Source organism: Callorhinus ursinus, unplaced genomic scaffold (genome assembly GCF_003265705.2).
Source record: "Callorhinus ursinus isolate GAN/ISIS: 27379988/994484 unplaced genomic scaffold, GSC_fseal_2.0 scaffold12, whole genome shotgun sequence".
Lineage (NCBI taxonomy): Eukaryota > Metazoa > Chordata > Mammalia > Carnivora > Otariidae > Callorhinus > Callorhinus ursinus.
In genome coordinates this window covers 3,279,748-3,297,447 of record NW_027397074.1, presented here as the reverse complement: position 1 = coordinate 3,297,447, position 17,700 = coordinate 3,279,748, and the positions used below count along the sequence as shown (strand labels likewise).

Sequence of the window (17,700 nt, the reverse complement as noted above, 5' to 3'; positions counted from 1 at the left end):
ATCTTGACACCTGAATCATCCTCACTCTTCATTTCAGAAAGAGCCCGTGCAATTAACACAGTTCAGTCCCTTATTGGTATGTTAAGCCGACCAATCCCAGCTAGCCTAGTTTCAATCCCTCTTTTGCATAGAGGACCTGAATGAGAACTGCACGCCTAGCCCTGCCCCCTCTTTGTCTTCCTTAGAACATAACATGGTCCAGGTTTCTACCAGAATCTGTGTCTCCTCGATTCCAATTCTAACTGCCCAAGTGAATGCCTGTTGGCTTAAATTTTCAGTGAGTTCTTTCTTGGTCTACACTATTTATCTATCACCGACCTTTGATCTGAAGAATCAAATGTTGCCACTTCCCCACTCCAGAGGGTTAGGGAAAAGTAATGAGTAAGTAGTAACAGGTTGTTGGGAAAAGCCACTGTGACTTAGGCCATATTCGTATTTATTCTGGAGAGTAAATGTTGTTCCTCTGGTTCCAGGGATCAGCAGTACAATGGTGGTGGACATGAGCCCACCTGCTGGCTGCCCCTTTCCTCCCAAAGGAACCCACATTTTATTACAAACTATATATAGAAATGGTTTCGCTGCGATCTGAAATGGAGCCCCCCTGGAGCGAAACACAGCAGTTGCCTGACAGATCAAGAGAGAAGAGCAAAGGCAACTGAAAGCATCCAAGACAAAGGAAGGAGCTGGGGAGGAAGAAGGCTGGGGTGGGGGAGGGGAGGACGAGGGAGGGGCCGCCACCGGAGAGAAGGATCAGGTAAGGCAGTGAGTCTTGAACCAGCCCTGGCCTCTGGGTTGGCAACTGACTCCATAAAGTGACCCCAGAACTTTCGCGAGGCGTGCCCTTCACATGGAACGCCATGGTTTACGTGTCCCCTTCATGCACATTATATTATTTGACCCTCAGAAACATCCTGAATGGGCAGGGCCCAAGCAACAAAGGAACAAAGCTGAGGCTGAGGAGCTGAGGCCTGTGAGTGAGAGAGCGAGGACTCGCGTGCTGGGCTGGCGTGGTGTTTTCTGTTCGCAAAGCACTTTAAAAGTGGTGGGCTTTATCATTCCCATTTTCAGACAAGTACACTGAGATTCTGGAGAGGCCACAAATTATGTCCAAGGCCACACTGCAAATAATACGCAGCGCAGGGTCTCCTAATTCCTCATCCAGCCTTTCTTGCTTGCCTCTGCCATGTTCCCAGAACACATAATGATTGAACCAAAAAGGCCACCAAAGTGGTTGTATTGTAAGAGCACATCATCTCTAGATTTTTCTCAGAATTGTCTTCATGGCTTTTCGGTAGTAGTTCAGATTGCAACTCCCTAACACAGAAGGTTCTTCACACCTGTGAGCTTCCGACATGTGGACAGCAGAGCTCCTATGTCAATGGGAAGCCCCCACCTCCAGCCTGTTTGCACCCTGTCCTTCTTTGATTTGATTAGTTCACCGGCGTGCTAACCCTGGCTCTTGCCCTAATCCTCGTCTAAGGAGAAGCCTGAGCAGAGTGTCCCAGCAGGCCTGCCAAGCTGAACATTATGATGGAGTCTGCATTTCCAAGGTGTACTGTTTTGCATGTAGGAGGGATTTGGCTTAGCACACGGTTTGGTGGATGTCTTCTTCATGGGTGTATTTCAGAGCTATGCTTCTGTTGAGTTCTTTTGCAGCATAGGCCACTGAAAATATTGGATCAAATGGAGGGTCCCCCTGTCATGTTCCTTGTCTGTGCCGAGTGGACATGCTCACAGCTTGATAGAAGATGATATCACTATTGCGTGATATACTGTAAGTAAGTTTATTGCAGGTTTGGGGCACTCCCTCTGAGGGGACATGGTAGCGACTTCCTGCAGATGGCCACAGGGTTTGTAGGGGGGGGAACGAGGACATTTGTTGGGGCCCCAAGTTCTCAGGGTCATGACCAGTGATGCCGAATGTGGAGGGCAGTGGGGAGATGGTCCAGAGGTGAAGATTAGAGTTCTACAGTGTTTGGCCACTGCCTTATGAATCTACCTCTTCCCTTCCTTTCTCCCCGAAAACACAACAAGAAAACATAGAAGCCAGAGGAGCTGGGGGTCAAGGTGGACTTTATGTTCAAAGTGACTAAAGCAGCCTAGCTGGTGAGGACTAATCAAACGCACAAGCTCCTGTTGACTGCAGAGGCTCTGTGGTCGGAGGACTGCACAGGTGGTACCTCTCACTGGTTTATTTGAGGTTGTTTTGGTGACCACAGGACATTTGCATCCATGCTGCCTGAAAAGAATACAGGGCCTGGGTAAATGAGAACAGCCTGGACAGGAAAACTCATTTGCTTACAAGATACAAAGCGAGTAGAGTACTTCCACATAACTTGTGACTCCTCTGAGCAGAGACCGCTTTTTTAAAACCAGAAGTGGAACACATGGTTCGACAAGCACTGGCATATTTAGGAAAGACAGGGTAGGCTATTTAAAATTAGCAACTTCTGAAAATCCTTGAGGCATGACCACCCAATCTGTACTATCAAATTAGTGAAAGTGGGCTAAGAGCGGGCTATAGAATATTAGCAGAAACTTGTAGTTAGTACTGGCGCGCTCCACAAAGGGGTTCTACCATAGACCAGACAAATAGTGCTCTGTCGACAGATACGGTGGTTTTGGGAAGGCAGGTGAGCACAGTACATCCAGCCCCTGGAGGAGGATGGCATCGGGGGAGACAGAGCTGGGGCCCTGGACCCACAGTCTGGGAGTCGGGCCTCCCCCTAGTGAGGGAGCTGCCTCAGAGTCCATACACACAGGAGGAAGCAGGTCAAGGACTAGTAAAGTCTTCAAAACATGGCCCGGACACGTGGAAAGCTGTTCAGGAAAAGGATGGAGCCAAAAAAAAAAAAAGGACAGAGGCCTGAGGTGTCAGGAGACAGAAAGGCAAGCATGTCAGCAGCTGTGGCCACGGATTTGGCTTCACCCCTTGGGTCCTCGTCTCTGATGTTCCCTGCACACCTTCAGGTCAGGACCTGCGGCCCAGCTCAGTGCTCTTCACCTCTGCCTGGATTCACAGGGGCTGAGCCAGCCTTCCTGATCTTACCTGGCACTGGCTTTTGGCTTAATCCTTGGTGATGTGGACTCATGACCAAAGCCACGAGGCCAGTGGTACCCACACGGAGGCCACATACCCTGGGGTTTTCAGGAGAGTATCAATTTCAGCCAGCCTAAGTAAGTCCTACTGCACCACAATTTGCAAAGTGGCTTTATATGTGGGTTGACTGGAATCGGACCACTGGACTGTAGGTTCCTTGAGGGCCAGTTCCGAGCCTCCTTTATCTTGAAGGCTCTCACCTAGCCCAGCACAAAAGCCTTGCTGTGGGTTTTTAATACGCGTTTTGAATGAACGACTGAAATTCCTCGTGATGTACACCACAAAGATACATGTATACCTCACTAGGTATACCTCTGGAAGGTGATTACCTTCACATTAAATATGTCTCAGATCTGGTGGTTTAATTTTCTTTTAATCAATTATTTTAAAGTACAATATTTTATTTTGCTATTTTTTTAGATTTCTCTTTCCTCCCCTCCAGTCAAATTTGGTGTTTTGTTTTTTTTTAAAAGATTTTATTTATTCGAGAGAGAGAATGCATGAGCGAGCGAGCGAGAGAGTGTGAGGGAGAGATAGAGTGCGTGTGCAGGAGCAGGGGGGAGGGGCAGAAGGAAAGGGAGAAGCAGGCTCCCCACTGAGCAGGACCCTGGGATCATGACTTGAGCTGAAGGCCTTTAACTGACTGAGCCACCCAGGTGCCCCTCAAATTTGGTGTTTTTAAAAGTTATGTTTGTGATTCAAGGTAGGGAGAAGGTAGAAAGGCTTTCCACTTAAAATTTAAAACACTAAATCTTCAAAAAAAAAATTGGAGGCACTTTATAACAGGAATCTTTCCAAAAGATCATCCCACTGTACTTTGTCTTCTTAAATGGAAGACTTTGAACATTGTTTGATCTTTTTTTTTTTTTTTTTGGTGTTACTCAAGATCACCAGGGCATTCTGTTGTAACCTCGCTTTAAAATGGTGATGACTTCAGAGCCCTACACCTGTTGCCTTCCAGCTTCCTGACCCCGATCCACCGGAAGTCATAAATTTTACCCTGGGCCCTAGTGTGACCACATGATGTGACCAAAATTCCAAAAGATAGTATTTCTCTTCATGGGGCACCTGGGTGGCTCAGTCGGTTGAGCTCTGCCTTCGGGCTCAGGTCATGATCCCAGGGTCCTGGGATCGAGCCCCAGGTCAGGCTCCCTGCTCAGTGGGAAGCCTGCTTCTCCCTCTCCCTCTGACCCTCCCACTGCTTGTGCTCACTCTCTCTCTTTCAAATAAATAAAAAAAAATTAAAAAAAAGATATTTATCGTCACTAAGTAAGAACCACGCTGACAACGTTCTCGTCTCCCGCGTGTAAAACGTTGGCCAGGACTCATGAAGCTGACTGCCCCACCATCACAGGCAGTGCCCGCAGTTTGCAAACACTGAGAAAGTGTGCAGGGCGATGTGCCCAGCACAGACGGGGCCCCCGCTTCCCACCCTCTGCTGTTCACTTCTAATCTCCCACACTCCGGGGTCACTTCTGTTTCCTGGCAGGGCCTGCCTCCCTAGTGCTTCTCAGGGTGTTAATTTGCTGAACCTGGTGCCTGGATGCGCTAAGTGGAAGCTGCATGTCAGTGACAGCCCGATGGGTGCTCCCGTGGATGCCCTGTGGGGCTCAGAGCTCGTCGAGGGCTCCTGGCCGGGTTCCCAAGGAGCTTCACTCAGCCGCAGAGTTCAGGATACCGACATGGGACGCGCCACATGGAGACACCTGCACATGTACGCGAGTCTTTCTTTTCGGAAAGAGTACTCCAGCGCTGAGGCCCTTTCGTCACTGAAGGGTTACCGAATGACAGAAGCTCCCAGCAGCAGCCCTGCGTCCTGAACGACCAGACCCGGGCTCCCATGTACAAGGAGGTGACTGCGCAAGTAAGTGACCCTACTCTAGGCGGTTTGCAATGCTGTAGCCTGGCTTTCCGCTCCCAGCCGAGCTGCCCTTTGCCCTGTTGTCGACTAGCTCTTCCTGGTCTACACTTCAGCTGTCCGGACTCTTTCCACCCAAATGCAAAGAAGACAAACTAATCCATAAATGAAACCTCCCCCTGGAGGAATTTTGAAAAGTGTGTGCATGTGTATGTGCACATGGGTACATTAAGAGTACATACCCTTTTTTTTTTGAGAGTAGGTATCTTGTATTGATTTTTAAAAAAATTACAGCAAAAGGGGTAGATCCTGTGCCCCTACGCAAACCTAAATAACAAGTAATCAGGCCCTGGGTAAGTAAATTTCTGACCCTGCTACTCCGTGGAATGCTAGGAAGCTATAAAAATGATGATGTAGAACTATACTTACTGAAATGTGTCCTCAACAATTTTAAATGGGGGGGGAAGGCAGATTTCAAAATAATGTCTATAATAGGATTCCACTTTTATTCTCTTTAAATAAAAGATATATGCATATAGATACACATGTATAACACATAGACAAACACATATATGCAGAAAAACGATGGTCAAGTTTTACACCAAAATATTTACTTTCTTATATTTCTCAAAATTTGGGCAGTTTTTACAATGTATTACTTTTATAATAATAAAGAAAAGCAATTTTCACTTTGAAAAAAATAAAACTACGTTATTATGCAAAACAATATACTTCTGCCGGGGGGGTCCTGCCCCATCCTCACCTCAGTTGTGACTGTTGCCATGGAAACTTTGTTTTGTCCTGGCATCAAGGAGGCAGGATACTCAGGTGGGGCTTTCACCTTTAGCTCTCACTAGTTAGGTCTTCTCAAACTCTCAAAAGAGTTCTACTCATATAAAGAAGGGTAAGTTGAATCTTTACTAGAAAATGTTTACATTAATGCACTTTAAGGCAAAGGAAAGGCTTACGGTTGTACTTGTAAGGCTCATGCTCTCTTTTCTGATGGAATTAAAGGGAAAAGTAAATCCCCAAGAAGCGGAGGGCTTTTACTTCCCTGCAGAAACAGGGCTACCCATGGGGTCTCTCCATTCTACAGGAAGACAAGTGAAAGAGCTGACATGATCTACAGTCGAAAGATTTATTTGAGAGACAGAGAGAGTGCATGCCCAAATGGGAAAGCAGATGGGGGGAGGGGCCGAGAGAGAGCAGGGCCACAGAGAAAGTCTTAAGCAGACTCCGAACTGAGCAGGGAGCCAACGCGGGGCTCGATCTCACCACTTTGAGATCACATCCTGAGCCAAAAGCTTAGCCGACTGCGCCACCTAGGTGCCCCTGTCACCTATATTCTAAAGCTAGTTTGCTCCCAAGCCAGAGTCAAATCAAAGCATAAACCAAAGTTGGGTTTAGGGACAGGACCCTAACTCTTGTTAGTGCTGTTCTCTCCACAAAGTTTATTCACGTCCGTGGCGTAACTGGTACCTCCCTTAAAAAATGACTAGGGAGGGAGGGCAGGGCAAGCACTCTTGGTTTACAAATGAGGAATGTAAAATTTATCAGAGTGAGGCAATTTGCCTAAGGCCTGCCTACTGGGAACTGGTAGAGACAGGATTCAAACCCAGTTCTCCTGGGTGTGTTCTTTTTGTTCTGTGCTACAGCATTGTCTATAGAGTAACCATATACTTTATTATCCAACTGGACACCTCTGAAAGTAAACGGTGGTGTGAAATGGATGTGCCGGTCCCAGGGCAACTTTCCCAAACAATCCAGGATTTTATGGTCACTTTGGATATAATCCAGCCCCCCTGCCCGCCACTGAATACCTTTTGAATAGGAGGGAGAAATGGAACTTGGTTACAATGTCTATAATTTAAAGTACTTGAGTAAAAATAAATAAAAGAGAAAAAAAGTATTTGAGTCTGACTGGTGTTCTATTGTGAATAAGCCAGAGTCTGGGCTTTACCTCTAGGGGTGATCAGCTCACATGCTATCAAGAATACAAAGTCCAGGGGCGCCCTGGTGGCTCAGTTGGTTAAGCGTCTGCCTTTGGCTTAGGTCATGATCCCAGGATCCTGGGGTCAAGTCCCACGTCAGGGTCCTTGCTCCTCAGGGACTCTGCTTCTCCCTCTGCCCCTCCCCCCAACTCGTTCTTTCAATTGCTCTCCCCCCCAAAAAATAAATAAAATCTTAAAAAAAAAAGGAAAAAAAATACAAAGTCCAGATTGGGCAACCGGTATTAATCTGGGAGGTCACACTCCAAAAGTGGCTGCTTTAAGGGGAGGCCCACCTGGGGGGGCAGGCAAAGTAGGTGATGGGGATTAAAGAGTACACTTATCATAATGAGCACTGAGTAATGTACAGAATTGCCGAATCACCATATTGCACACCTGAAACTAATATAACAGGTTTTTTAACTATACTGGAACTGAAATAAAAAACTTAATAAAAATTAAAAAAAAAAACAACAACAAATCCACCACAAAATCCCCCAAAGTGGCTGGCTACTTTAAATCCTTTCACTATCCATATTTTGATCAACACTCTGAACAAAAAAAAATGGGCTTCTGTTTGGTGAAACTTGTGACTTAGTATAAGGAATGCTAGAAATGGATTCTTTTTGGTGACATTAGAGGTATTCAAGATATGTGCCCTGGCCAAAGACCTTTCGAGATATCCCACCCTTGAATAAACAGGGCGTTTGAATCCAGCGAGGCCTGTCCCTTCACCCTTATGGATTGCACCAGAGGCTGCCTTGTGCAGCCAGTGAATTAGAAGGGTTGATGACAGCATGGTGCTGATTTGGGGAAATAGAGTCCTGTGTTTGGAATATTCTTATAGCTGCCTCGAGGGAACCTTTTCTATAGGTATGGCTGGGATACCTCCAAGGAGGGGAGGCTAGGACTTCATCACATTTTTTTTTTTTAAAGATTTTATTTATTTATTTGAGAGAGAGAGAGAGAATGAGAGATAGAGAGCATGAGAGGGAAGAGGGTCAGAGGCAGAAGCAAGATTCCCTGCCGAGCAGGGAGTCCGATGTGGGACTCGATCCTGGGACTCCAGGATCATGACCTGAGCCGAAGGCAGTTGCTTAACCAACTGAGCCACCCAGGCGCCCGGGACTTCATCACGTTTACCGAGTAGGTTAAGTCAATTGTTTTCTTCCCACTAGTAGATACACGTTTGTTTGATCAATGCTGTTATCTATGGAAGCCTTCAGTCTGACGGGAAAATTCACTATAACCTGGTAGCGAGGTTATGGGGGAAAAGCAGTCCTCTCCACCTCATCCTTCTACAACGTTCTACAGTGGCAACTGTTTCCGACCAGAACCTAGGAGTTCTGTACAGCCAAACCAGCTAATGTCAGTCCACAGTGAGCATGCCTCTGGGTGAGTCTCTAGGGGGTAGATTTCAGGAAGGGATCCCTTAAAATATATTCCTTTTTGGGCACCTGGGTAGCTCAGTCGGTTGGACATCTGCCTTCGGCTCAAGTCATGATCTCTGGGTCCTGGGATAGAGCCCTGCTTCGGGCTCCCTGCTCAGTGGGGAGTCTGCTTCTTCCTCTGCCTCTGCCCCCCACCCACCGCCCCGCTCATACTCTCTCTCTCTCTCTCTCTGGCAAATAAATAAATAAAATCTTAAAAAAAAAGTATGTGACAGAATTTGTCCAGTGAATAACAGAAATGAATTGGAATTATTTTCTTTCTAGAATCTATTTTATTAACTAATCTGTGATTGTTCTTTACTCCACTAAATGATCACTGATCTTCATATACCATAATTTGCTGTTTGCTCTGGATTAAGTTAGTACCTTAAAAAGTAACAAATAACCAGCGGGCAGGGGTGCCTGGCTGGCTCACTCGGTAGAGCGTGACTCCGAATCTCAGGATTGTGAGTCTGAGCCCCACACTGGGAGGAGAGATTACTTATAAAACAAAACAACACAACAAACTGTTAATAAAAACCACTGGGATGACATGGTTTAATCTTCACAATAACACGATGAACTGGTATCATCACCCTCAAAGTCTGAATGAGGCAATCAAAGTCCAGAGCAGTTAAAACTTAAGTGAATCAAGGCAGAACCTGAATTTAGGACTTGAGCTCTGTTGGACTCCGAACCCAAGTAGGCTCTGCTATCCAGAGTTAGCAATTCCTCGGTGTGGCAGGGACTGAGTTTTTTAAAATTTTATTTTATTTTTATTACTTCTACTCTACTCACTTCGTGTCCTGCTATTGAACACACACATCTTTTGGCACTTCATCTTATTTTATTAAAAGCTTTTTTTTGGGGGGGGAAGCTAGATGGATGTTGGAATATATGAACCAGCTTTCCAGTTCTTTTGCTTTTAATTATTTTGATTGACATGTGGCATTGAGAGATGTGTAATGGCCTCTCTCGTCTTTGAGCCGGGGAAGAATCAGTCCCTAGGAATCGGTCACAGCACTCGCCTCCAAGGCACTGGGCGCTCTGGCTCATTCTGATACCCTCCCCCCGGCATCCTTCCCTCCTGCCACACTGGACTACTGAGAGCCTTTTGTTTCATGCCTCTGTGACTTGGTGCACAGTGTTCTCTCCCTGGAATCCACCCTTTCGGTCTTCACCTTGGTTAACTCTTCGTCTTCTTTCAAGATCCAGTGCACAGGGTACCACGTTCGGGCTATCTGGGGGACCGTGTCACCCTGCACCTCTCCTGGGTCGCACTCCAGTCCACTTCTCGGTGCTTCCAGGACATCCTGGAAGCATGTCCACTTAGTGCGTGGTACACAGCTCTGGACTGACCCGCGGGCCGGCCTCCCTCTCCTACGATTCCCTAAAGAGCCCAAGTCAAAGCTCCCGTCTCAGCACTGGTACTCCAAGTGTGCTAGAGAACATGCAGATAAGTCATGAAATGATTCGCCAGTGCACAGTAAAGCGAGAGAGAATGCAGGGACCAGCTAGGCCGGCAGTTTTTAGTGGTCTACTTGTCTTAGCCAGTGGGCTCAAAAATTATTATTATTTTAATAGATTTCACTTATCTATTTGAGAGAGAAAGAGAGAGCACAAGCAGAGGGAGCGGCAGGCAGAGGGAGAGAGAGAAGCAGGCTTCCCGCTGAGCAGGGAGCCCGATGCAGGGCTCAATCCCAGGACCCTGGGATCATGACCTGAGCTGAAGGCAGACGCTTAACCGACTGAGCCACCCAGGTGCCCCTCAAAAATTATTTTTTAAGCCTAAGAGCATGAGAGCGGGTTTTTATAAGAGGCAGCAGTCTATTTAATTTTGAGTGCTCGTCTCCTTTGCTTGTTACAAAAAAAACCCCAAAAAACAAAAAAACCAAACCAACAAAACACCTCTGGAGAAATATTCCCAATGCAACCAGTTACACGTCGTTGGTGCTTGCCAGCTACCAGCATCGTCTTGGGGGCTGGGGGTGATCTGACAGCACCCATGGGCCAGGCAGCCCTGGCGGTTCATGGGGTGCTCACCAACTCCAGGATGCCCAGCTGAGCTGAGAAGTTACTGGGTCCCAGATGCATGACCTGAGCTGAGCCGCAGCTTGATCTGACCGTGGGATTCCGGCCTAATGAAATAAACAATTCCCAGCAGAGCCTGACCCTTCAGAATGTGATTCTTTCTAACCACACTGTGTAGATAAAAATAATTTAGTGATTTCCTCCCATGAAACTCTTGGGCACAAACCAAGAAGTCTGCAGCGTGGCTGTTGGGATGCTACTGTACGCGTGTAAATATTTAGGCGTTCCTGAGTTCTTATCAGTGTTTATCAGCAGGGATGCACCTGGCATTTTTGGTGGGATAATTTTTCCTGGGGCGGCACTGTCCCAGGCATGGCAGAGCACTTAGCACCTCTGATCTAATCAATGCTGGTTACTATGACAGCCACAAAATGCACATTTCCAGACATGACTGGGGTAAGAGCTGTCATGGGTCCTGGGATTTCTGCTGGGGTTAGCTTTGATTCATTCGGCAGCAGCAGGGTCTTGGAAGGGATCAAAGAAGCCACCCACACCAGTGGGGGGTCGGGACAAGGCCCAGGAAGTCAGAGAGCCTGAGGGAGAGCCTGCCTGAGAACGAGGCCTCTCTGTGGGAGACAGTGGAGGTCCACAGAGCAGGGAGGATGCCTGGGTCCTTTGCATGAAGAAGTCAAAGCGTCCAGGGAGCTGGCCTTCCAGAACCAAGACGTCAGAGCTGAAGCAGAAGCCGACATGGTGCAAAAGGGATAAAAGATGAGCAGGGGGTGGCGAAAAGCAATGGTGTGAACTCTGGCGACCCTCAGCCTCCTCCTCCCAGCCTGTAGGGGCCAAGAAGGACACGTGTACGGGACAGCTCCAACGGTCCCAAGGTTCTGCGGAGCAGCGAGCTCTTCTCTCCTGCCTGGCCTTAACAGAGCGAGGACAGCGCAACAACCCCATCCGTGCCACCATCCACTACCGTGGCGAGCCCGGCCCATGTCACCCACTGCCGAGAATTTCCAAGTTCCTCAAAGTGACCTTCAAAAGGGCATCCTGACCGCAAAGGGGGAGAAGCTCTAATAGCAGCCAGGGAGGAAAAACCCACCAAAGTGCTGACTTAGAGGGGCCATGTGCGCGCAGACCCCACAGCGATCATGTGGATTTCAGGACCGGGCGCTCACTCAAGAGCCCGAGTGGGAGGGCGCTGGGCAAAGCTGCCGGGAAGCTACTTGCTTCTTTGTATCATCTTTCTCACTTATTTGAAATTTATTTTATCTTGCTCTGTTGTCTGCAATTTTACAAGCAGCCTTAAATCCTTTCTCAACAAGGCTGGGTGTAAATAAAGCAAAGAAATGAAATGCACGGCTGTGCCCCCAGCACAGCCAGACTGGGCATGAAGTGCTTGGCTCGCATCTAAGAGGAGGCTCTCAGCCGAAACGGGGAGGGTGGGGGAGAGGAGGGGAAGAAAGTGACTCCACGGCCATGGAGAACAGTGAGGGCTGGCCCTGGGCCTGCAGCCTGCATCCTGCCCTGTCTCTGCATCCAGGAGTCCCAGAGCCTCATGCAAGCTACGAATATTTTGGGCCTCAGGTCCTTATCTTTAAAAGGAGAGATTTCACTGGATGGATTCAAAGGTCCCTTTATGTCCAAGCACTGTGATTCTAAGCGACACCCACACTTGGCTCTGGTTCTTCTTGCTCTCGATTCTCTCTCAATATACTGCCTCTTCTCCAAGTGGAGTGGGCCAGGCGGGGCTCCTTCTAGAGGAGTTTCTGTGCGTGCTGACAAATGGAAGTTGCACCGGTCACCCGAAGAGCTAACTGGTCCTACCAAAGAGATTAATGTCCCATGACAAGAAACTGAAGCACTACTCACTGGAGAGGAGAGGAAACCTGAGTTTTATGGGATAATTTATTGACCCATTTTCCCATTGTAAAAGGGGATAAAAACACTGGCTTTTCTCTCCATTCACGATGAGGTGGTAAGTTCCCTACTTTTAAATAAGTTCTGTTATAGAAATGAATACCACATTTGTTTTCCGAGTACCTATGGCTACATCAATCATTATTAACGATCAAAAGAATATTAGTAGCATATGCCCAGGAAATGGAAAGCGTTGTTAATGTTCTGGGATGTTCTTCTCTTAGCTGTCCGCTTGAGATTTCAATGTAGCTAGTCTCCCAAATCCGTAGTCACCATCCCTGCTTTTTTTTTTTAGAGAGAGAGTGAGAGAGAGCACGCCTGTGCGCATGCAGGGGGCGGGGCAGAGGGAGAGGGCGAGAGAGACTCTTAAGCAGGCTCCGGGCCTGCTGGGATGTGGGGCTGGGGTGCGGGGCTCGATCTCAGGACACTGAGATCATGACCGGAGCTGAAATCAAGAGCCAGATGCTTAACTGCCCGAGCCACCCAGCGCCCCACCATTCCTGCTTCTTCAGCACAGAATGGCTTAGGGCGTCTGTTGCTCTCTTGCTTTTAGCAGACCCAATTCCAAAATGTCAGAGAAGAATGCCCTAGAGAAGCGCTTCTCAAACTTTAGTGTGCTCATTAATTACCTGAAGATCTGGTTAAAATGCAGATTCCGTATGTCAGCGTCTTAATCATGCCTTTTTATTCTTCTGTATTTCTGATGCTTTGACATCTGAGGGCCTTGCTGACCCTGGGCTGGCCAAATTCCTAGAGACAGCAAAGGACTCACCCACAAGTGTTTCTTTCATACGCAAATCAATCAATCTAAAGCCCATACCCACAACCACCTCCTTGACAGTCTGGGCTACTAGTCCCTTGTCCCAATCACCCCAGGGTCGGATACAGATAATCAGAGACAGCCCCTACACCCCAGAGCCTGCTTCGATTATTCCAACTAGCCAATGCTACGCCTGCTTACTCTGCTTTACCTGTTCCTTCCCACTGAAACCACAGTAAAGGCTCTTGCCTCTGCTTTCCCCATTTCCTCTGCTGCCTGACTGACCCAGGTGCTTCCTCCTGTGGCCCTGAGTGACACAGCAGGCCTCCTCCTCTTTGGAACTGCAACAAGTACCTTGTCAATGGCAGTGATCTCCTGATCTGTTGACCTCACCGGCCCTGAGTAATAGTAAAACCTACATCTTCCAAGAGCCAGGGATGGGGCCTGGGGTCTTCATCTGGGATGCTGTTCATCTGGGAACAACACCCTGTGCACGAAGGCTCTAAATGACCACGCTCTGCTGCGGAGCAGGGTGCCGCGGCGGGGCTCCGGGGGCAATGCCCACACCACAGACACGGCTGAGCGGCCCCAGAGCCCGAGCTGCTGCAGGAGCGCAGCACGTGAAGTGCGGAGAGGGCCCTGGGGAGAAGCACCCGTGCTTCTGTATTTCCACACACGGGTCCACAGGGCCTTCGTGACACAGAAATGAAACAAAATGCAGTGAAAAGGAAGCAGGGCCCGAGGCTCTTAAACAGTAGCAGGCATAGTCGCAGTAAGGGTGACCCCAGGCCCCAGGGGGAAGGTTAGGGCTCTGGCGGGACAGCTGGTGCAGGGCCCTGGCTGTGTGCACCCTGCCTGAGCCGTGTCTGACGTGGGCCCGGAAGCCACGCAGGCATCCACGGAAAGCCCCAGTCGGGAGGCTCCAGAGGACTCCCGGCATCCAAGCTCCTACAGGTTCCCAGAGCAAAAGGCTACGCAGGTACCAGTCCGCCCTTCTGCCCGGAGGCACATGAGGGCTCGGTGGGACCCCCACCCCCGGTGAGACTCCGCGCTTACAGAAGTGGGCCAGGCAGGATCTCAAGCCTTCGGACTCAAGCCCAGAGTTCTTTCCTCCACCCCAGGGTGGTGTGGCTCCACGTGTTCCTAATCAAAGCAAATCCTGATTAAGAACTATCAATTGGAAGTACTTCACATGGCTTATCTCATCTAATCCTCATAACTCGGAGAAGGAGCTGCTATTTAAATTCTTATTTTCAAGATGAGTAAGCAAGTCCAGAGAGGTTAAATAGCTTGCCCAAGCCACCCACTCACTGGCAGGGGCAGAATTTAAATCCATATTCTGCATAACAGAGCCTTCACCTGCCAAGATCTGCTTCCATACCTAGGGCTGTGTTATCCCAGGACGAGGCCTCTGATCTGCAGCATCAGCATTGGCCTCAGGGGGTACCCACCCCAGATCTGCGCTTTACCAGCTCCCCAGGACACTCCGCTGCATGCTGGAGTTGGAGAAGGCCTATATCCAAAGCAAACTTGATGGAAGTTCATTTCTTTTTTTTTTTTTTTTTAAGATTTTATTTATTTATTTGAGAGAGAGAGAATGAGAGAGAGAGAAAGGTCAGAGGGAGAAAGGTCAGAGGGAGAAGCAGACTCCCCGCTGAGCAGGGAGCCCGATGTGGGACTCGATCCCGGGACTCCAGGATCATGACCTGAGCTGAAGGCAGTCGCTTAACCAACTGAGCCACCCAGGTGCCCTGGAAGTTCATTTCTTAGGCCAGACCCGTAGTAACGGCCCAAGTGTAACTTTAGGCATATTTCACTGCTTCGCTGAATGTTCTGGGAGGTGGCCCGGTATGCCAGCAAGAACTAGGCAGGGGTGCAAAACCCAGCTCCAGCAGCAGTTACCAGCTCAGAAACTTTGGGCAAAGAATGTTAACTTGTCTGAGCTTTTTTTCCCCCCTCATCTTGAGAACAGGGATGCAATATCCACCTCCTGGAGTTCACGGGAGCATTAAGAGAGAGAACTGTATAAAACGCACTCAGGAAGTGCCCAGCATTGGGTGGCCCCAGGAATTTCTCAGAGCTTCCCAATTTTCTAAAATTCACGTTCTTTTGTATCATGCTTTACAACAGTCTGCATCCTAAATTCTTTGGTGCCAAACCGAGAAAAGCTTAAAAAAAAAATAAGTTATAATCTCGAATAACTGGAGTGGTGAGCTATCTAAATAATGCCCAAGGGCATTACTATTACACCCAGGTGCAGCACGTGTCTCCAATATGGTCAAAGATCCCAACCCCAAGGTGTGGGAGGAGTGCTCACTTGTGAATGGCGGACATTCACATGTAAAGGAATAGCTTTGCTCTTCACTACTTCCCTATGACACCTGGTAAAGTTGTCAAAAAATGTACCCAATCCCATACCCCAGAAGTGGAGCAGGGATCATGGTGTGAAAAATCGGCTCTAAGCACACACCCAGTACTACAATGACGATTTCGGTCCTTTCGGAACCAAACCAATCCTCCCATCCCCAGTCCTACAGACACTTGGAGGAAGCAGTTGTCAAGCTGATTATGGCTGGGGCATCCCAATCAGACACCAGCAGGCTTCAGGTATAAGCAAAGAAAAGGGACCCTCCCCAAAGTGGGGTGGGGGAAGGGGGAGAGAAAAAAAATGATGTGGTAGAGGAAGGGAGCCTCAGGGGGCATTTCCGTCATCCCTACCTTAGTAAGCTGCCATCAAATCCGCTTTTCACTCAAGAGAAGGGGGTACAAGTAGAATTTAAAGGATTTTTTAAAAGATAAGAAAAAATGTAATCCTAGCTCTATTATATAAATTAAAATCCCACTGGGACATGTCAGTAGTTAGTCTTCACACCTGTAAGGAAAAATTTCAATGACAGGGTGTAGGTGGTAAAATGAAAACCTGAGCAGACCTCATTTTTCATTATTCCCTCCAGGATTTGAAAATCTCCACAAAAACATTAGATATTTTGTATGAGGGGCCCAGTTTTTTTTCTGATCCATTTCAATTCTGGTCTAGAAACAAACAAAACACCTAACAAACTCCAAAACTGAAGTGGGTTCTCATATGCACCTTAACTCTGGCACTGTTATGTTACTGGTTTGTTAAAATGTTTAAAAAATCGAATCATATGGGGCGCCTGGCTGGCTCAGTCGATGCAGCCTGTGACTCTTGATCTTGGAGTTGCAAGTTTGAGCCCCACGTTGGGGGTGGAGATGTCTTAAAAATAAAAATCGTAAAAAAAAGTTGAATCATATAAGCAATATGTGTGTAACAAAAGATTTAGAAAATTCAGACATGGGAGTGCCTGGGTGGCTCAGTTGTTAAGCATCTGCCTTCGGCCAGGGTCATGATCCCGGGGTCCTGGGATCGAGCCCCACATTGGGCTCCCTGCTCAGTGGGGAGCCTGCTTCTCCCTCTCCCTCTGCCCCTGCTTGTGTTCCCTCTCTCGCTGTGTTTCTCTCTCAAATAAATAAAATCTTTAAAAAAAAATTCAGACATGAACGAGGAAGAAAAATTACCCATGGTCACCACACCTTTTGGTTTATAAATTCACGTATATGCATATTTTAAAAAACGAGATTGTACTAAGCACTGTGTATTAAGTGTATTTACTGTTATTTATTTTTCACATTGCGAACATTTCCCCACATTACGAAAAAAAATCTTTTTAAAGACTTATTTATGGGGTGCCTGAGTGGCTCAGTCGTTAAGCCTTTGGCTCAGGTCACGATCCTGGGGTCCTGGGATGGAGTCCCGCATCGGGCTCCCTGCTCAGCGGGGAGTCTGCTTCTCCCTCTGCCTCTGCCCCTCCCCCCCCAGCTTGTTCTCTCTCTCTCCCTCACTCTGAAATAAATAAATAAAATCTTAAATAAATAAATAAAACTGCTCCCCTTTTAAAACACTAGCAAAGATATCAAAACACCAGACGTAAAAATAACAACAGGATGGCCCCTTAGGTTGAGTCCTATGCCTACGCTAGGTAGCCCAGTTAATCTGCGGCAGGACACCGGAGTGGGAAAGAGTGCTCACGTGGGCTACAGACCCACGTGGGTCCAGCCCCAGTGGCCACAGGAAGGGTAGGGCACTTTGCAGAAGTTCTCATCTGGATGAGAGCCAGCAAGTCAGTGGTTCGAATTCTGAGTTCCTGTGTGCCTCTTCGGTAGGCTGAGCGATCGGAAGAACCCAGGTAAATTCGATCCACCTCCTCCTTCGGGGTGGACAGGATAGAAGAAGGTTTGGAAAGCTACAACAGTGTTTGCCCGACCCACTGTTCCAAAGGGTCAGGGCCACATCCGCCTTCTGGGTGGGGATGCCTGAGGGCTCTCTGGAGCGAAGGGGCACAGATGGCCATAAACTCTCTGGAATCTCCCAGGCAAGGAAACACCTCTTCACGCTCAGTTCTCGTGTAGCTGTTGACAGGAGGAGAGAATGTGGCCAGCCAGGTTGGGAGGGTGGAGGACGAAGACGGACAGGAGGCAGGCAGCCACCTTGCGCTTGGGGCAAACCCAGGTCACTCACTGCCCGGCAGGTATTCATGTCGGATGCTAGCCATTCCCATGCGCTCTGGGTCTGCCAAGGCATGTGTCCAGGC

The 17,700-nt window shown here is 48.2% G+C and overlaps 1 protein-coding gene across 6 annotated transcripts in view; it reads right to left on the bottom strand.

Annotated features, from left to right (window-relative positions):
* ATXN7L1 (ataxin 7 like 1) overlaps window positions 1-17,700 on the bottom strand; it is a 226,481-nt gene that overhangs the window by 71,150 nt on the left and 137,631 nt on the right. The gene's annotated exons all lie outside the window — the stretch shown is intronic.